Source organism: Bufo gargarizans, chromosome 2 (assembly GCF_014858855.1).
Source record: "Bufo gargarizans isolate SCDJY-AF-19 chromosome 2, ASM1485885v1, whole genome shotgun sequence".
NCBI classification, from domain to species: domain Eukaryota; kingdom Metazoa; phylum Chordata; class Amphibia; order Anura; family Bufonidae; genus Bufo; species Bufo gargarizans.
Genome location: NC_058081.1, coordinates 570,434,683 through 570,457,025, shown reverse-complemented (window position 1 = coordinate 570,457,025; position 22,343 = coordinate 570,434,683).

Below are 22,343 nucleotides of genomic sequence, written 5' to 3'. Positions count from 1 at the left end.
GAAAAGGACTGATCATTAGCGAGACTGCAGCAGATGCTGAAATGATAGTCTTCTAGTAACGCCATTGATGTCATAATCAGCCTGCAGAATGGGAAAAGCTGAATAATGCATTTCACAAAGCACAAAGAAAGCGTCCCCCCCCCCCCCCTGTTAAATTCATACAATAGAATACATATTACAGATGTAGCAGGCTGTCACTTGGCACCTCTATTTCTTTTAGCAGTGGGGTACAGGCTACAAATCTGACCAAGGATCACTTCTGTATGGAGTCTGTAAGATCTCTTCGTATTCGTATGGGTTTCCTTCAGGCACTATGATTTCCTCATGTACTCCATAGGCATACCATACTTATAGGTTATTGGGCTCCAGGAAATTACTCCTAGTGTTTGTATGTGTGTTTGTGGACAGGGACTTATGTGAGTGATGACAATGGGAGGAATTTAATAATCCCTTCCGGACCTTTGCCGTACATGTACAGCATAGCCAACAGGTAGACTGCAGTCATACATGTCGATCAGGGGCAGGGGCCCAGCTGTTACTAAGGTCATATGACCGTATGGCCGCCTTGCCCATGTTGTGAACTGCAAAGAGCAGGTCTACAAAGCTGTTGACTTGAAAAAATAAAAATAATTTAACTGTAAAACAGATAAAAAGTCTCAAACCGCAATGTTGTTTGGAGCGCAGCAGGTCTATGGTGAAGTAGGTTCAAATTCACTCAGTCCTCAATTTCATATATAAGACCGCGCAGCTCGAAATTCTTCCATAGAAGTGTCAGTAAATGAAGGTATATAGAAAGTCTCTTTCAGATGTGATTGATCACTGGGTTCCAGGTCCGAGCTCTCTCCACAGTCAGTGTTTCTATCTCCTGGATGTTATGCAAGATGTACCGCAAACCTTTCAGTAACCACGCTTTTTTATTATACCCACATCGTTAAAACAATTCAATGCAAATAAAATCATATGGAGTACTGCTGATTCCTCGCCTCCCCGAGCCGGGTTTAGCTCTCGCTTCGTCAGGGGCTACTCTATACTAGATTTACAACCCACCCTTTTATAATCAGGTGGGCATTTTTTTTTTAAACCGTAATTAAAATAAAACAAAAATAGTCTTTCTTTCCTATAAACTCAACAGAAATTCAGTTTATCCACATACACATGACACCCCTATCCAATGTTTATCCACCAACATCAGACTAGAACACATTTTCATTAACATATATAACCGTCAGAAAACCCCTTACAACTCACACCTGTGGTGTGTGAATCGCACTCCTGCATATCCAACAGCATTCACATTTGTAAAAAAAAAGGCGCATCCTTCCTAAAAACTATATTACATGTAACTCCCACATATATTTACAGTACATCAACTATCCCTTAAGACAGGTCTTAATATCAAACTCTACATTAAACCCAAATCGGAGGTAAATGAAGACAGCGGCACTCACCCGTATGCTTTAAACCACTTCAGTAGCTTTATTCATTCCAGTAATGACTCAGGCAGGGGGCGGATGTACACAGGCACGCATTGATCAGCGGCGGCCGTTTCGCGCTAACTGCGCTTCTTCTGGCTGTGCGATTTCGCTTACACTGAACTTTGTCTGCGCAGCTGAGCACCACCGATCGTGTGCCGTCCTCCCCAGCCGTCAGGTGCATACGATCCTTGTGCATGCCGCCGGGTCAGTGGTGCCGCCCCCTACCTCACTCTACATTAAACCCGTTTGGCTGTAATGTAAATCCCTTCGACCTCTTTTTTATAGATTTTTTTAATAGAATCTTCCTCTCTCCATTTCATTCACACTTTTTCCAAACCTACAAATTTTAAATCTCGTGGAATTTTATTGTGCACCTTTTTAAAATGAGCCAATACACAATGCGCATCTACTCCTTTTTTTGATGTTACGGATATGTTCTTGCATGCGAGGTTTACATTTTCTCAAAGTTCTTCTCACATACTGGAGGCCACATGGGCACTCCAGCATGTAGATGACAAGTTAGTTCACCTTCTATTCTGAAAGTCATTCCTTTGCTTTTGGAGGTAACCTCCTCAATCCGAAGTTGCTTATTTCGCTTTGTGCGATTTTTACAAGCTGCTCAAAAACCGCACCATGTGAATTGGTGCTTTTTAATTTTCTGTTGATGTGTGGGTAAACTATCTATCTTTGATATTAGGAGCTTTTCTATAGATAACAGTGGATCGTTTTTTAAAACAGTCCATGTAATATAGTTTTTAGGAAGGATGCGCCTTTTTTACAAATGTGAATGCTGTTGGATATGCAGGAGTGCGATTCACACACCACAGGTGTGAGTTGTAAAGGGTGTTCTGACGGTTATATATGTTAATGAAAATGTGTTATAGTCTGATGTTGGTGGATAAACGTTGGATAGGGGTGTCATGTGTATGTGGATAAACTGAATTTCTGTTGATTTTATAGGAACATAGTAACATAGTACATAAGGCCGAAAAAAGACATTTGTCCATCCAGTTCGGCCTGTCATCCTGCAAGTTGATCCCGAGGAAGGCAAAAAAAAACCTGTGAGGTAGAAGCCAATTTTCCTCACTTTAGGGGAATAAAAATTCTTTCCCGACTCCAATCAGGCAATCAGAATAACTCCCTGCATCAACGACCCCTCTCTAGTAGCTATAGCCTGTAATATTATTACACTCCAGAAATACATCCAGGCCCCTCTTGAATTCCTTTATTGTACTCACCATCACCACCTCCTCAGGCAGAGAGTTCCATAGTCTCACTGCTCTTACCGTAAAGAATCCTCTTCTATGTTTGTGTACAAACCTTCTTTCCTCCAGACGCAGAGGATGTCCCCTCGTCACAGTCACAGTCCTGGGGATAAATAGATGATGGGAGAGATCTCTGTACTGACCCCTGATATATTTATACATATTAATTAGATCTCCTCTCAGTCGTCTTTTTTCCAAAGTGAATAACCCTAATTTTGATAATCTTTCAGGGTACTGTAGTTTCCCCATTCCAGTTATTACTTTAGTTGCCCTCCTCTGGACCCTCTCCAGCTCTGCTATGTCTGCTTTGTTCCCTGGAGCCCAGAACTGTACACAGTACTCCATGTGTGGTCTGACTAATGATTTGTAAAGTGGTAGGACTATGTTCTCATCACGGGCATCTATGCCCCTTTTGATGCAACCCATTATCTTATTGGCCTTGGCAGCAGCTGCCTGACACTGTTTTTTGCAGCTTAGTTTGCTGTTTATTAAAATTCCTAGATCTTTTTCCATGTCAGTGTTACCGAGTGTTTTACCATTTAATAAGTACGGGTGACTTGCATTATTCCTTCCCATGTGCATAACTTTACATTTGTCAGTGTTAAACCTCATCTGCCACTTCTCTGCCCAAGCCTCCAATCTATCCAGATCCCTCTGTAGTAGTATACTGTCCTCTTCAGTGTTAATTACTTTACACAGTCTAGTGTCATCTGCGAAAATTGATATTTTACTATGCAAGCCTTCTACAAGATCATTAATAAATATATTGAAGAGAATAGGGCCCAATACTGACCCCTGAGGTACCCCACTAGTGACCCAATCTGAGTATGTACCATTAATAACCACCCTCTGTTTTCTATCATTGAGCCAGTTACTTACCCACATACAGACGTTTTCTCCCAGTCCGAGCATTCTCATTTTATATACTAACCTTTTATGTGGTACAGTGTCAAATGCTTTGGAGAAGTCCAGATACACGACATCCATTGATTCGCCGCTGTCAAGTCTAGAACTTACCTCCTCATAGAAACTGATTAAATTTGTTTGACATGATCGATCCCTCACGTTATTTGCTTATTTCCGTTGAGATGCTCTAACATAGCATCTCTCAGAAAACCTTCAAACAGTTTACCCACAACAGATGTTAAACTTACCGGCCCATAGTTTCCAGGCTCTGTTTTTGGACCCTTTTTGAATATTGGCACCACATTTGCCATGCACCAATCCTGTGGGACATTCCCTGTCAATATAGAATCTGCAAATATCAGAAATAAGGGTCTGGCTATGACATTACTTAATTCCCTTAGGATACGGGGGTGTATGCCATCCGGTCCTGGCGATTTGTCTATTTTAATCTTTTAACGTCGCTGTTGTACTTCTTCCTGGGTCAGACAGGACACTTTTAATGGGGAATTTATTATCAACATTTGGCATGTCATCTGACAGTTTATTTTCCTCAGTGAATACATTGGGGAAAAAAATATTTAACAGCTTTGCTTTCTCCTTGTCGCTCTCTGCGACTCCCCCCTCATTACTCTTTAACGGGCCGACACCTTCAGATTTATACTTTTTAACATTTATATAATTGAAGAACATTTTAGGGTTAGTTTTACTCTCTTTGGCAATTAATCTCTCAGTCTCTAGTTTGGCCGCTTTTATTTGTTTTTTACATGTTCTATTTTTTTCCTTATAGTTTTTCAGTGCTTCCGCGCTACCCTCCTGTTTTAGTGTTTTATATGCTTTTTTTTGTCATTTATTGCTTTCTTTACAGTTCTGTTTATCCACATTGGTTTCTTTTTGTTCCTTAACCTTTTATTCCCATACGGTATGTACCTCTCACAATGAGATTTTAGGATGCTTTTAAAGATATCCCATTTTGTGGATTTTAGGATGCTTTTAAAGAAAGACTATTTTTGTTTTATTTTAATTACGGTTTTAACAACATTTTTAGCTAACGTCCACCTGATTATAAAAGGGTGGGTTGTAAATCTAGTATAGAGTAGCCCCTGACGAAGCGAGAGTGAAACCCGGGTCGGGTAGGCGAGGAATCAGCAGTACTCCCTACGATTTTATTTGCATTGAATTGTTTTAACGATGTGAGTATAATAAAAAAGCGTGGTTACTGAAAGGTTTATGGTACAAACCGGATTCCAAAAAAGTTGGGACACTAAACAAATTGTGAATAAAAACTGAATGCAATGATGTGGAGATGGCAAATGTCAATATTTTATTTGTAATAGAACGTAGATCACAGATCAAACGTTTAATCCGAGTAAATGTATCATTTTAAAGGAAAAATACGTTGATTCTGATTTTCACGGTGTCAACAAATCCCCAAAAAGTTGGCACAAGTAGCAATAAGAGGCTGGAAAAAGTAAATTTGAGCATAACGAAGAGCTGGAAGACCAATTAACACTAATTAGGTCAGTTGGCAACATTATTGGGTATAAAAAGAGCTTCTCAGAGTGGCAGTGTCTCTCAGAAGCCAAGATGGGTAGAGGATCACCAATTCCCACAATGTTGCTCAGAAAGATAGTGGAGCAATATCAGAAAGGTGTTACCCAGCGAAAAATTGCAAAGACTTTGCATCTATCATCATCAACTGTGCATAACATCATCCGAAGATTCAGAGAATCTGGAACAATCTCTGTGCGTAAGGGTCAAGGCCGTAAAACCATACTGGATGCCCGTGATCTCCGGGCCCTTAAACGACACTGCACCACAAACAGGAATGCTACTGTAAAGGAAATCACAGAATGGGCTCAGGAATACTTCCAGAAACCATTGTCAGTGAACACAATCCACCGTGCCATCCGCCGTTGCCAGCTGAAACTCTACAGTGCAAAGAAGAAGCCATTTCTAAGCAAGATCCACAAGCTCAGGCGTTTTCACTGGGCCAGGGATCATTTAAATGGAGTGTGGCAAAATGGAAGACTGTTCTGTGGTCAGACGAGTCACGATTCGAAGTTCTTTTTGGAAATCTGGGACGCGATGTCATCCGGACTAAAGAGGACAAGGACAACCCAAGTTGTTATCAACGCTCAGTTCAGAAACCTGCATCTCTGATGGTATGGGGTTGCATGAGTGTGTGTGGCATGGGCAGCTTGCATGTCTGGAAAGGCACCATCAATGAAGAAAAATATATTCAGTTCTAGATCAACATATGCTCCCATCCAGACGTCATCTCTTTCAGGGAAGACCCTGCATTTTTCAACAAGATAATGCCAGACCACATTCTGCATCAATCACAACATCATGGCTGCGTAGGAGAAGGATCCGGGCACTGAAATGGCCAGTCTGCAGTCCAGATCTTTCACCTACAGAGAACATTTGGCGCATCATAAAGAGGAAGGTGCAACAAAGAAGGCCCAAGACGATTGAACAGTTAAAGGCCTGTATTAGACAAGAATGGGAGAGCATTCCTATTTCTAAACTTGAGAAACTGGTCTCCTCGGTCCCCAGACGTCTGTCGAGTGTTGTAATAAGAAGGGAGATGCCACACAGTGGTGAAAATGGCCTTGTCCCAACTTTTGGGGGATTTGTTGACACCATGAAATTGCGATTCAACATATTTTTCCCTTAAAATGGTACATTTTCTCAGTTTAAACTTTTGTTCCGTGATTTATGTTCTATTCTGAATAAAATATTAGAAGTTGGCACCTCCACATCATTGCATTCAGTTTTTATTCACGATTTGTATAGTGTTCCAACTTTTTGGGAATCCGGTTTGTACATAACTATGTTCTCTTGCATAACATCCAGGAGATAGAAACACTGACTGTTAAGAGAGCTCAGACCTGGAACCCAGTGAGGCTAAATGCACACGATCAGGATTGCGTGCGGATTTTCCATGCGGATTTGCGTGCGGAAAATCCGCATTGTAGGTCATGTACATTTTATTCTATGAGAATTTGAAATTCTCAGTGCACACGATGCTGATTTTTTCTGCGCAGATTGCGCAGATTTTGACCTGCGGTGCGGATTTTAAAATCCGCAGCATGACCGGATTTTCTTCATTCACTTAGTAAAATCTGCATGCGGAAAAGCCGTGCCGAAACCGCACCAAATCCGCACGCAAATCTGCATGCAATTCTGCACCAATTGATGCGGATTGATCACACAGATTTGCCTGTGAACACCTGGGGATTTCAGTGCGGATGCTCCGCACATGAATCCTGAACGTGTGCATTTAGCCTGAACGATCACATCTGAAAGATACTTTCTATATACCTTCATTTACTGACACTTCTATGGAAGAATTTCGAGCTGCGCGGTCTTATATATGAAATTGAGGAATGTGTTGACTTGAATGGGTCCGCGATCCACAACCTATGGCAAAGATAGGACTTGTTCTATCTTTTGAGGTGCGGAGGCACGGGCACGAAATCCCACAGAAGGGCTTCAATGTGGGCTTCTGGGTCTATGTCTCTGCACTGCAAAAGATAGAACATGTCTCATTTTTTGCCATATGTTGCAGATCATGGACCATTTAAGCCAATGGGTCCGCCATGCGGAGTTCCCATGACAGGTGCCCATGTCTTGGGGACCCGCTGTTTGCCTTATGGTCATCTGAATAGGCCCCTGCTGTATCCACCAGTATCGCTGAAAACTCAGATGCTGGCAGATCAGCTCCTCAGATGCCACGATCAATGCCTCTCTCTTCTCGTTGGCTCCCAGCAATGCATTGCGGGGTGCCGATAGGTACTATGACATCCCATAGCCTTGCAAAAGGCCTCGGGCCTGCCAGCTACAAATGCTTATGAAGCCTATCCCCCAGCATGTATTGTACTGCCTTGTAAAAGGAATCAGACAAAAAGTTGAAGTTCCATGGTGGGACAAAAATAAAAAGTAAAAGTAAAAAAAAAAAAATTATATATAACTGTAGAAATCCACGGCACAACTCTGTATATGGTGAAAAAAGTGCCAGCGTTCGACCCTTGATTCCGTGTGTAGAGATAACTGTAGAGATCCATGGCACACCTCTGTATATGGTGAAAAAAATGTGTCTTTATTCACACGTCACAGTAGCAACATTTCGGTCCCATCACGGAACCTTTATCAAGCCAAGTGGCTTGAGAGGTTCTGTGAGGGAATGAAACATTGCTACTGGGACATGTGTGAATAAAGACACATTTTTTTCACCATATACAGAGGTGTGCCATGGATCTCTACAGTTATCTCTACACACGGAATCAAGGGTCGAACGCTGGCACACGGTTTATTGTTTGGAGACGTGCTTCCCTATCTTCTGATATGTGTATATATATATATATATATTCAAGAAAACGGGCAGCACTCCAAAAAAATAAATGAAAATAAGTTTATTCACCCACATGGAAATGCTGGTAAATAAACTTCTTTTAATTAATTTTTTTGGAGTGCTGCCCGTTTTCTTGAACGTTATATTCGGGGTTTGCTCATCCCCATCAGGGCTTTCTGCACCCATTTGCTTTTTGTTTTGACGGTGCCGCCATCCGTCTTATATATATATATATATATATATATATATATATATATAGTGGGGATTTGCTCTGGTAGACAGGTTAGTGGACGCAGTATAGAGGCAAGGAACCAGGTTGTAAATCAAACTTCAGTGTTTTATTCACACTCAGCAAAACATAACAAGCTGACTGCTTTATAAGCCTGCCACGACCCAGCCTGGAATGTGGGGAGTAGCCACCCACCCCACCCAGCACTTTGGCTACTCCCAGTAAGAGCCGTCCCGGATCAGCTTTACAGCCATACTAAACAGCTGAAGTGTCAGACTGCAATCTGCAATAATGACACTTCAGGGGAAAAAAAACGGCTCTTACCTCACTGAGGCCAGGAACCTCAGTGACACATACCGACCATCAATGATGGCCCCTTGTTCCTTCCTACATACCTCCCCCTTTGTTCAACCCTGAGGGGGTGGACACACATTAAACAGTGTACCCGGGACAGGGCATCCGTGTTTCCTAGTAACCGGCCTGCCCTGTGTTCCACCGAAAACTTGAAATTTTGCAAAGACAGAAAAAACTGGGTGACCCGGCCATTTCTGTCCTTGACCTGGCTCCTCCATTTGAAAGGGGAGTTGTCAGTCACCAGACAAAACTTTCTCCCCAACAAATAATAGTGGAGAGACTCGAGTGCCCACTTGATAGCCAGGAACTCTCTCTCCACTATACTATGCCTGGTCTCGGCTGGGGTAAGCTTCCGGTTGAGGAAGACAACGGGATGCTTCTCCCTGTTGACTTCCGGAGACAGTACAGCACCAAGACCTACTTCAGAGGAATCGGTCTGTACTATAAACTCCCTTTTGAAGTCTGGCGTCACCAAAACTGGGGACCCACACAGGGCCGACTTCAAAGCGGGGAAAGCCTTTTCCACCTGCTCATTCCAGTGGACCGTCACTGACTTGCATCCCTTCAAAAGGCCTGTCAATGGTGCGGCCATTGTGGCAAAGTGGGGGAATTTACTTTACTTGCCGAGTAGTGACAGGTCGGGTCCAATTCCAAATTGCCTCAATTTTGTTCACCTGAGATTTGATAACTCCGCGCCCAATTACATACCCTAGGTACTTGGTCTCCTAACCCTATCGCACATTTTTGGGGGTTGGCGGTTAACCTCCCTGGCGATATGATTATGTCAGGAATTTTGTACCAAAAGTGGTACAATTTTTTGCATGAAATTTGGCGTTATGTATTGTAGGCTTGCAATTCTTAGTAATTACTTACTTAAACCTGACCAAACAAGACTTTAGTAGACATCCCAGATGTGATAAAGTTTCAAACACAAAATCATGAATTATAATCTAATAAATAATATAATTTTATTTAATAATGTAATAAAAATAATGAAATTTGTTTTATGGGCACAAATTACAGTAAAATTGCAGGCAAGGGGCACTGTACAGTAATAAAATGTCAGCTCTGAGGTTATACAGTGTAATCCTCTCAGATTACACTGTATAACCTATTTTATGTGTGTGTGTCACTGTTTGTGTTTATATTTTTTTTGAATCTCCCGCCCAGTTCCGCCCCCATGCGCAGCTGCTGCGCAGAGAACGGAACCAGGAAGTGATATGCCGGCGTATTACTTGTATTACTGTATTGCGGCGGCAGCAGGGAGCGCACGGCGTCATAGCAACCAGTGACGCCGTGCGCTCCTGCTCTCAGGAGGGATCCAGGCCGCGGTTCCACGGCCCGCACACGGCCGTGAAACACGGCCGTGTGCATGGGGCCTTACTTCTCAATAAGCTCATCCACTCGAGGCATGGGATATGCGTCAAACTTGGAAACCTCATTAAGTTTGCGGAAGTCGTTACAGAATCTTAACGTCCTGTCCGGCTTGGGTATTAAGACTATCGGACTGGCCAATTCACTTTTTGACTCCTCGATGACACCCAGCTTTAACATTAGCTGCACTTCTTCCAAGATTGCTTGTCGCCGTGACTCAGGTACCCTGTATGGTTTCAACCGGATTCTGACCTGAGGCTCAGTGACAATGTCATGTCGGATGATAGAAGTGCGTCCAGGAATGTCCGAAAACACATCTGTGTTCTTGTTGATGAACTCCCTGGCCTCCTAAATCTGTTTAGGGGGGTTGGTTATCTGGCAGGTTGGGCAAGACTTGCAATACTCTTCCACCTCTCTGAACACACTTGGCCAGTAAAACCGCTGTAGAATCTGGTCCTGCGTTTTCTGCTGGCCCAGGTGTCCCCCAAGAACATGTTGGTGGGCTAACTGCAACACAAGCTTGCGATACGCCTTGGGCACCAACAACTGTTAAATATGCTCACCCCGTAGATGATTTACCCGGTACAGCATCTCCTGTTGAACCACAAAACGGCGGAACATAGACTCGGCCCCCAGTTGTTGCAGCTCACCCTCAACTACTACCACATTTTCCTAGGCCTGAGATAGAGTCGGTCCTGGTGCTGTACCAAAATTGTCTCCAGAGACTTTGAGGTCTGCCAACTCCGGACCCGGTGGCAAATCCTCCACGTCTCCCACCATTACATTCAGTGAGGTTGGCTCCCCCCCTTTCCCTGCAGTCGCGGCCACCCCTACTGCTGGCCCTTCAGTCTCAGGTTCCCAGGGTTCAGGTTTTCCCCCTGAGCTAGGCCATTCTATTGGGGTTGCTCCAGCCCCATGGGTATCGGTGGCTCTTGCCTCAGGCCACAGTGACGGGAAACCGGGGAAGTCTCTCCCAATTATTAGTACATAATGTAACTTTGTGGCGACGGCCACCTCATGAGTCCATCTGCCGGCCACCGTAGATAGAGACACCAGGGCACCTGGCACAAGTGACTATTGTCTCGGGGGTACCGGTTGCACACAACCTCCTGGCATACATCGAGGGCTGGTAGCCATAGTTAGCATCCATGGGTTTCCCCCGATGGTGACAATTGGCCCTTATGTGACCAGGCTCTTGACACCTCTAACAGTCCACCGGAGCTGTGTCTACAGGGAGTACATCCCGAGCGGGCCTTGCTGGCACCAGCCGTCTGGTTGAGGGTGGAGATTCCTGGGGTTTAACTGGCCCCCTCTCCTCCTGTAGATTTCTGGTGGCTTCATAGAGCTCCACCAGGTTGACCATCTCTAGGGCATTACTGGGAGACACCTGGCCGATCCAGTGCTGGAGAGGGTACGGCAAAGCCCTCCAGAACACATCAGCCAACAGATGGTCCAGCATACCAGTGGGACTCAGTATGTCAGGCGACAGCCATTTTTGCAAAAGGTGTAGCAGATCATAATACTGCGGTCTGGCAGGTTCAGCCGGGTTAAATTCCCACTGATGCACACGCTGGGCCAGGACCAATACATTCACCCCCAGTCTGGCCAGAATCTCACCCTTTAAGGTTGGGTAGTCGGCTGCTTGAACATTTCGTAAGTCGAAAAACACCTGCTGGGGTCAAGACACCAGGAACGGAGTGACGACCTCAGCCCATTGGTCTCAGGGTAACTTCTCCCTCACGGCCACCTTTTCGAACACCGCCAGATAGGTCTCGACGTCGTCCGTGGGGGTCATCTTAGAGATCGCCGTACGGACAGCTTTCCGGGCATCGTGGACGTTCTGGGATGCTCATGCCGCTTGTAACGCCATCACATGCTGCAATAGCAGCTGGTTGGTTTCCTGCTGCTGCTTGTTAGCCTGCCGCTGCTGCAAGTTAGCCTCCATGAGGGCTTTTACCCGGATCAGCTTTACAGCCGTCCTAAACAGCTGCAATCTGCAATAATGACACTTAAAAAAAACGGCTCTTACCCTCACTGAGGCCAGGAACCTCGGTGACATGTACTGACCATCAATGATGGCCCCTTTGTTCCTTCCTACAATATATACGATATATATTTATATATATAGCACTGAAAAGGCATATTGGTGGAAAAATTTCAATTTTCACTTTGCACCATCTGCTGTGCATTCATTTTTGCAAAACACCATGCTCAGTGCAACTTATGAAAAATTCCTTGGGATGTGTAGTTTCCAAAATGGGGTAACTTTTGGTGGGGTTTCCAATGTAGGGGTACCTCAGGATCTCTTCAAAAGAGACATGGCACCCAAAAAACATTCCAGCAAAATCTGCCGTCCAAAAGCCAAATGGTGCTCCTTCCCTTCTGAGCCCTGCACTGTGCTCATACAGCATTTTATGATCACATATGGGGTGCTTGCAGAGAAAAAGGGGTTAGTCAGCACCTCCCAATCCGCAGGTGCACGCTGCATTGAGCTGAAAATAGGCTGATTTTAATTAGTCTCAGTATAAGGCCTCATGCACACGACTGTTGTGTGCATCCGCGTCCGTTCCGTCATTTTTTACAGTTTAGCGGAGGTCCCATTCATTTCTATGGAGCTGTGAAAAAAAAATGATAGTCCTCCGTTTTTTCTCCGCGTCCGTGATCTGTGATTCTAGTCCGTCAAAAAAATATAACCTGTCCTATTCTTTTCAGTGGAAAACGGAAGACGGACCCATTCAAGTCAATGGGTCCGTCAAAAAATGCACAACTGGTATGTCATCCGTGTCCGCGTCCATTTTTTTCTACAAGACCTTGGTGCAATAAAATTACACTTTTCATTAACCTTCCTTTTTTTCCCCCTGTCGTGTGCATGAGGCCTAAAGCTGTGGCCTGCTCTCACTACATTCATTGGACGCTGTCTGGCACAAGGAAAGGTATGGAGTGGGCTTGACATGCATGTTTGTACCTGCATCCCTTGTAAGTAATGAAGGCCATTTTGGCACCAAAAATGGTAACAGGCAGAGTGGACCTAGCATGCATGTGGATCCAACACTTCCTGAACTTCATGGCGGCCATTATGGCGCATAACAGGTATTATTTAGTGTTAGGACCCGTCTTACAGAGATCGTCTTGACGTTCAGCAGATGGGCTCAAATTGTTTTGTACAAAATGCATTTGCCAAGCATCTCTTTTTGTGACTATGGCATTATTGTACTTTATCTGGTTTCCAGGGTGCTGTTGCATTGTCTTTTTTTCTCCCCATATGGGGTGTTGCCGTACTTAAAGAGGTTCTATCACCCAGATCAACCCTACCCTACCAGGCATATAGCCAGGTAGGGTTGATGACACTGACAAAAACTTTTTACCTTTCTTTCTTCTGTAGTTGTTCCAGTGGTGGGGAAAAATTAACTTTTATAAATATGCAAATGAAGCATTGGCAGGCTTATTCCATCCGAGCACTGCTTCAGCGACACTCTCGTTACGTTATAATGACTCCTCTCTCCTGTTGATCACGCCCCATGCCTTTAGATTGATAGCGCTAGACCTTCTGACCTAGCGCTGAGATTCCACGCTTGCCCCCTCGCGTCCAGAACGGCACATGTGCACAATATCTTTGTCTTCATTCCCGACTTGTGAAGATGTCTAGCACGCCCCCCCCCTTATCACCTCACTGAACACGGATATCATGTACCCGAACTACGGCCACAGCACCGCAGTCTGATAGAAAGGATGGGGAGATGCACTATCTATTACTGTTCTTATTTAGAAACATAGAATGTGTCGGCAGATAAGAACCATTTGGCCCATTTAGTCTGCCCAAAGTACTATGAATAGCCCCTGGCCCTATCTTATATGAAGGGTGGCCTTATGCCTATCCCATGCATGCTTAAACTCCTTCACTGTATTTGCAGCTACCACTTCTGCAGGAAGGCTATTCCATGCATCCACTGCTCTCTCAGTAAAGTAATACTTCCTGATATTACTATTAAACCTTTGCCCCTCTAAAACTATGTCCTCTTGTAGCAGTTTTTCTTCCTTTAAATATTCTCTCCTCTTTTACCTTGTTGATTCCCTTTATGTATTTAAAAGTTTCTATCATATCCCCTATTTGGACATATGTGGACTTCTTGTTACATATCACAGTCCTGCACGACTATCTGCCATCATTACCATTATTATTATTGCTGGGAACGGTGAGAAGCGCTGTTCAGTGCTGCATATTTTTGACACAATACAGTGTGAAGATATAGCAACACTTGTACACATACAGGTATATACGACAGAGCTACTTACAGCTGTGTTAAAAATAATTGCAGTCAGACATCACTAACCTGATCAATCACTGTTTTGGGTATAAATTATATTTCTAAATGGCAAATAATTTACTAGCAGGTATAGTAGAGTAATAGAAATCCAACAGACCCAACAGTCAGGACATGCATCCTGCTGATTCTCTGTAATTCAATCACTTATTGAAAGGGACATGTTCAAAATAATAGCAGTGTGGAGTTCAATTAGTAAGGCCATTCATTGTTTGAAAAACAGGTCGCAATTATTGCCCTTATTTAAGGATGGAAGGCAGCAAATGTTGTACATGCTGGTTACAGTGCATTTCTCTCTGAAATTCTGAGAAAAAATGAGTTGTTCCAGACTTTGTTCAGAAGAACAGTGTACCTTGATTAAAACGTTGTATTGGAGAGGGGAAAACATATAAAGAAGTGCAGAAAATGATCGCAAATGCTTCAAAATGGCAACCAAAACCTGAAAGACATGGAAGAAAACTAAAGATTTGAATGGATAGAAGGATAGCCAAAATGGCAAGGACTCAGCCAACAATCAGCTCTAGGAAGATCAAAGAAGGTCTAAAGTTACCTGTGAGCACTGTTACAACTAGAAGACGCCTATGTGAAGCCAAGCTATCTGCAAGAAGCCCCCACAAAGTCCCACTGTTGAAAAAAAAGATGTGTGCTGAAGAGTTTACAATATGCCAAACAGCACATTGACTGGCCTAAAGAGAAATGGTGCAACATTTTGTGGACTGATGAAAGTAAGATTGTTCTTTTTGGGTCTAGTGGCCGGAGACAGTTTGTCAGACGACCCCCAAACACTGAATTCAAGCTACAGTACACTGAGAAGACAGTAAAGCATGGTGGCGCAAGCATCATGATATGGGGATGTTTCTCATGCTATGGTGTTGGGCCTGTTTATCGCATACCAGGGATCATAGATCAGTTTGAATACATCAGAATACTGGAAGAGGTCATGCTGCCTTATGCTGAAGAGGAAATGCCCTTTAAATGGGTGTTCCAACAAGACAACGACCCCAAACACACCAGTAAACGTGCAACATCTGGGTTCCAGACCAACAAGATTGACGTTATGGAGTGGCCAGCCCAATCCCCGGATCTTAATCCAATAGAAATCTTGCGGAATGACATCAAAAATGCAGTTTCTGAGGGAAAACCAAGAAATAGAGAAGAACTGTGGAATGTAGTCCAATCATCCTGGGCTGGAATACCTGTTCACAGGTGCCAGAAGCTGGTTGACTCCATGCAACACAGATGTCCAGAAGTTCTCAGTAACCGCGGTTATACAACTAAATATTAGTTAAGTGAATCAAAGGAATGCTATTTTTTTAAACAGTCTAATATTCACTTTTCTTAAAAAAATTTTTAGAGGAACAACACAAATTTCATATATTTTTCTTCATGTTTTGATTTGTAATAGAATGTGTAGTGTTCCCAATGCATTTGTGTGCATGGAAATAAAAGCTATTAAACTGATTTTGAGCTTTATTCACTTTTTTAAACACACTGCTATTATTTTGAACACAACTGTATTTTAATGAGGGGGCACACAGAATATGATGGGTAGAGGTCTGGGAGAGGATAGGTCATCAGTAGTGTTGATCGATCACCAAAGTGCTCGGGTGCTCGAGTAGAACACCTCGGGATGCACAATGGAAGTCAATAGGAGAACCCGAGCATTAAACCAGACACCCCCTGCTCTGAAGAGGGGAGGGTGTCTGGTTCACATGAAAAGGTCAGAAAACGAGTGAAACGTTTTCAAGAAATCTACAGTACGTCCAGGTGCCTTGATTTATTCTTTACAGATATACCACTCAAATGGTTCGGGAACAGCATGGGGAGGATATCTGGATGCATTTTGGACTCCCAGGTCGCTGCTGGGAACGATGTTATCCAAATAGTACACCAATTTTATAGACTGACAATAATACGCACAAAACCGATGATAAAATCGATTTTAGAGGAAAAATTGTTAGGAAACATTTTTTTCTGTATATAAAGTGCAAGTGCTGCCAAAAATTATGTTTGCTGTATATGCCAGGAAATTATACCAATGTATATACACAAAGGAGTAGGGTTGTTAGTGTACCAAAATTTTGATTAGATTACAATACCATAAAAAAGTATTGCGATACTAGATACCATTTGATACTACGCAAAAAAAAAAAAAAAAAGCAACGTGCATTCCCCATTTTATGGAACGTCTGGCCCATAATCGAACAGTCTGATCCTATTTTTAGGGGGGAACAAAGTGACAAAAAAAAGGCAAATCACACCTTTTTTTTTCTGTTACGTTGTTCACCGCATAGGAGATTTTTTTAATATTTTAATAGTTCACACTTTTTGGAGCATGGCGATTCGTAATATGTTTGTTTATTGTTTATATATTTTATATGTAAAATTAGGACTTAACCCCTTCTCAACCAGCACCGTAATAGTACGGCGCAGCAGGACGTGACTTGGCGCCCAGCGCCGTACTATTACGGCATGCTGATTGGGCGGGTGCAGCTCCTGCACCCGCCCAATCAGCTGCAGGGGACCAGCTGTTCCCATTGGCCGGACCCCTGCTGTATGCACCGACATCAGTAAAAACACGGATACAGGCGCATTAAGGCCTTCTATGCTGCAGTCAGCGCTGACCCTGACATAGAAGGGGTTTTCTGCGGGCGAGGGAGCCCATTGGGTCCCCGCACTGTTGTGGTGGGGACCCGATGGATGAGAAGGCAGCCCGATGCTGTGCAGAGGCTGCCCAATGCCTTGCACGGCATCAGGACCTGCCTTCTACGAGGAGATCCAGCCTCGTAGAAGGAGAGGAGATCCAGCCTCAGGCACCCGTAGCCTCGTGCATTATAATAGAGATGTATTGTAATGCATTGCAGAGGGGATCAGACACCCAAAAGTTAAAGTCATAAATAAAGTAAAGAAAAAAAAGTAAAAAACAGTTTTTTATAAAAAAAAGTTTCAAGTAAAAAAAAGAAAAAACGCCCCTTTTCCCCTGATTTTATAATAAAAAATGTAATAAAAAATAAAAAAAACACACATATTAGGTATCACATGATCCACCCTGTCCGGTAAACACCATAAAAATTAAAAAAAACTGTAATAATTTTTTTGGGGGTCATCTTACATCACAAAAAGTGCAACACCAAGCAATCAAAAAGGCGTATGTCCCACAAAATGATACCAATAAAACCGTCACCTCATCCTGCAAAAAATGAGTGCCTCCCTACATAAATCCCCTGCGTATGATTTTTCTTATATAGGTTGGAAATGTGATTGCACTTTTTTCTTGATATATACAATATGATCATGGGATATTGATAGTCCTAGCTGTATTTTATTATTATGTGGTTGCACTGTAATTTTATATGTTTTTTTGTTAATTGTTATGAATTGAACACACATGTGTAAATTGCTATGAATCAGCACATTGCTATATATACTTGGCACTTTGTCTGTATGCACTGCTTGAGAAAGGCTCCAGTATAGAGCCAAAACATCGCATGTCCTGCTTGGGTACATAAAGAATTTTTGTATTTTTTTACTTCTTGGAGTGCTGCCCATCTTTTTTTACCTCTATCTATTGGATTGGCTTATATCCACAATGGGCCAGCGGCACCCTCTTGTTTGTATTAGGGATGGTGCTGCCACTTTTATATATATATGTTAAATTTTTTGCCAGTGTTTACCGTAGTGAATTTTTATACTACCGTTTTTGCACACACCGATCAATAGTGTACTCAGTAGCATCTGCACATTTGCAGTTAGTGGTAGTTAGATATACAGTGGATATAAAAAGTCTACACATCCGGTTAAAATGTCAGATTTCTGTGATGTAAAAAAAATGAGACAAAGATAAATCATTTCAAAACTGTTTCCACCTTTAAAGGGCTTCTGTCACCCCACTAAAGTCATATTTTTTTTGGGCTAGTTACATTCCTTATAGTGCGATATATGCAAATAGAATGGTACTTACTCTCATTCGGCCGTTTCTTATAAAAACGAAGTTTTATAATATGCAAATCAGGTCTCTACCAGCAAGTAGGGCGTCTACTTGCTGGTAGCCACCGCAAAAAAACGCCCCCTCGTCGTGTTGATTGACAGGGCCAGCCGCGATCTCCTCCTCCGGCCGGCCCTGTCAGCATTTTAAAAATCGCGCGCCTCTGTTCATTCGGCGCAGGCGCTCTGAGATGAGGAGGCTCGTCTCCTCAGAACTGCCTCAGTGCGCCTGCGCCGATGACATCACCGAAAGAGAAGACGTCATTGGCGCAGGCGCACTGAGGGAGTTCTGAGGAGACGAGCCTCCTCATCTCAGAGCTCAGAAAGTTTTATATATATATATATATATATATAAAAAAAATGTGGTTGCATAAGTGTGCACACCCTCTTATAACTGGGGATGTAGCTGTGTTTAGAATTAAGCAATCACATTCAAAATCATGTTAAATAACAATCTGCATACGCCTGCCATCATTTAAAGGGCCTCTGATTAACCCCAAATGAAGTTCAGCTGCTCTAGTTGGTCTTTCCTGAAATTTTCTTGGTCGCATCCCACAGCAAAAGCCATGGTCCACAGAGAGCTTCCAAAGCATCAGAGGATCTCATTGCTAAAAGGTATCAGGATAAGGGTACAAAAGAATTTCCAAGGCATTAGATATACCATGGAATACAGTGAAGACATCATCAAGTGGAGAAAATATGGCATTACCATGACTACCTCTTGAAGCTCATCAAAGGAAATGCCAAGAGTGTGCAAAGCAGTAATCAAAGCAAAAGGTGGCTACTTTGAAGAACCTAGAATATGACATATTTTCAGTTGTTTCACACTTTTTTGTTATGTATATAATTCCACATGTGTTAATTCATAGTTTTGATGCCTTCAGTGTGAATCTACAATTTTCATAGTCATGAAATAAAAAAAACTCTTTGAATGAGAAGGTGTGTCCAAACTTTTGTTCTGTACTGTATATTGCGGACATGCTAGCGGCAATCTAGCTGTGCATGTCCACATCTCTATATGCTAAAATGAGGTGACAGAATCCCTTTAAGGGTCCATTCACACGTCTGTAGGAATTGGTCCGTTTCCGTTCCGCATTTCCGGAGCGCGGACACGATCTTCCAGTCCGCGGCTCCCCTGTGCTGCTGAGGGAACATTGCGCAGACCATGTTCTCTGATACTAGGCTGTGCAGAAGCGCAGCCTCGTATCGGCAAATGTCAAATCCGGGTATCAAATCGATACCGGTACAAAAGTATTGATTGGGTATTGACAATTCGATACCCTCTACAACGGAGGATATTTATCAAGGTCGGTGCTCTCTGCACTGCTGGAGGACACACCTAATATGAGGTGGATGAGTCATCATATATTAGGTGCGTCCTCCTGCAGTCCGAGACAGAAATATATGACAGCTCGGAGGTGCCATAGATTTCTGCCATCATTGCGCCAGAAAACTGGAGTAAAGGAAGGTAAATTTGTCACGGCTACTGTTTCGGAAAAGTGGCGTGAAAACCTCCACTTATGACTTTTTTCAAAAGTCACGTTGAAAAAGTGACAAGAACACATGGGGTCATTTTATCAGACTGGTGTAAAGTAGAACTGGCTCAGTTGCCTATAGCAACCAATCAGATTCCACCTTTCATTTTTGACAGCTCCTTTGGAAACTGAAAAGGTGGAAGCTGGTTGCTATGGACAACTAAGCCAGTTCTACTTTATACCAGTTTGATAAATGACCACAACAGTCTTTGTGAAATCTCTGCTAAAGTCTCCATAGGATGTAATACACCTGATGCATGTTTGGCTGCTAGGCTATGTTCCTTTTCCTTTGTTTTGTATTGAAACGTGTAGTCTAGCGTTATGCAAGCGGGTGTGGACCCACTGCGCCACTGACTGGCTGCACTCTGAAGGGGCGTAACTAAGCAGCTGCCTGGTCCTCACTAGAGCCTCTGATGGTGAGGATAGGCTTGAGCCGTAGGGTAGTTGCCAGGTGCCACTCCAGAGCAGTCCCCGAGTCAGTGGCAGCTGACCAGGGAGTCAGAGTACCCAATGCAAGCACCGAGGGGATGAGCGTGGCCGGGAGGTTCCAGGTCAGGACAAGCAGCAATGTCAGTAAGCGAAGTCCTAGGTCAGAGGCAGGCGGAAAACAAACAAAGTCCATAAACGAGATCCAAGGTCAGAGGCAGCCAGCAAACAGGCAAAGTCCATAAACGAGATCCAAGGTCAGAGGCAGCCAGCAAAGCAGGCAAAGTCCATAAACGAGATCCAAGGTCAGAGGCAGCCAGCAAAGCAGGCAACGTCCATAAACGAGATCCAAGGTCAGAGGCAGCCAGCAAACAGGCAAGACACTTGGCAAGCTAAAACCATGAGGTTGCTCAGGCAACTTCCTGTGGTAGGAAGCGCCTTTCAATACCTCCTGCAATCCGGCCATAGGCTGCTGAGACTGGGGGCGTGTATGTGCTGCCACATAGGAAAGAGAGACACCCACGCACACTTCAGCACCAGTGCAAGTCTCCAGCAGCAAGGAAACACTGGCATGGATCACATGTAGCAGAGTACAGTTAGTTGCTGCCCGTGTTTGTCAGCTGAGCGGTAGGAGGGAAAAGAGGGAGCCCGTGCCTGCCGATAGGGGCAGCGACGCTGGCACGGGCCGCTGGGCTAACATCAAGTATGGGGATCCCGTAAAAAAGGTACAGTATACCCTGTGCTATGTTTACAAACAACATCTCTTAGCAACCATCCGTGAAAAACGTATCGCATCTGCACTTGCTTGCGGATGTGATTTTCACGCAGCTCCATTCACTTCTATGGGTCCAGCGTTGCGTGGAAATTGCTGAATATAGAACATGCTGCGATTTTTCACGCAACGCACAAGTGATGCGTGAAAACGAACGCACATGTACACAGCCCCATTGAAATGAATGTGTCCAGATTCTGTGCGGGCACAATGCTTTCGCATCCCGCATTGCACCCGTGCGGAATACTCGCTCGTGTGAAAGAGGCCTTATAGTTATGGCTCGCAAGTATTTAAAAATCCCAGAGAGGGACAATACTGGCATCACACAGAGTGGGCATAGTTGCCAACTGTCCCAAATTCCCCAGGACTGTCCGTGATTTTCAGAGATAGTCCCAGCAAATTCGGACTGTCCTGGGCCTAATGTAAACCCCGCCAAAAAGTGGGCGTTCCCAGGTGGGGACAGCATGCTCCTAGGGGGCAGGGATTAGATGCCCTGATTTTACCAACTAAAACATTGGTAAGTATGCGTGTGATGCAGCAAAAAAAATGTTTACACTAAGCCATCTGTCTAATTCCGCCCAATGCCTTACACATCCTCTACACATACCCAATCCTGCCCGGTGCCTTTTCTCATCTCAACAACCCCTTTAAGGCTACATGCACACGGACCTTGTTTTCCGTGTTAAAGATGTGTGAATTTTATTCTATATGTTGTATATCTAGGATTGTAATGAGTTAACTTTTTCTACTTCCAAGTGCCCACCCCCCCTCTTTGTTTCAAGACTGGAGAGGAGAGAGAGGGGGGCAAAGAGCTGTGCTGTGGGAAGTGTCTGATTTCTTATCTTTCTACATATGTTCCATAGAGTGTCAGGCATTGCCTTATGCATGAACAGGTGGAATGCGTAAGCCAATCATATGGCTTGATGATATGTATATATTATTCACTGCCTATAGAGAAGCACCTCTTTAAAGTGTCACATATGACGTAGGCAGTATTCTTGTTAGAATAAACTCCATTACAAAATGGCGATGGTAACCAGATGTTTACATTAGTTCACATTCCAAAGTGGTACTCACTGCGCAGATGTTGAAGTGCTATCTCTGTTTCTCTTATCACTTTTTCCTTTTTGACCAATGAAACAATGTTTTAGCCTCAGAGAGGACTGCCCTCTTCTGAAGATTCATAAACGCTTAGCCCATGTAATAAAGTTAGAGATTGCTTTGACCAACTTCTGTGTCAGTGTCCAGTCTCTCAGCCACGCGTGGATATTAACCCCGGGGGGGGGGGGGGGGGGTACATTGATCTGGAACACCAGAGTGTATCTAAAATGCCCTAATTTAGGGTGG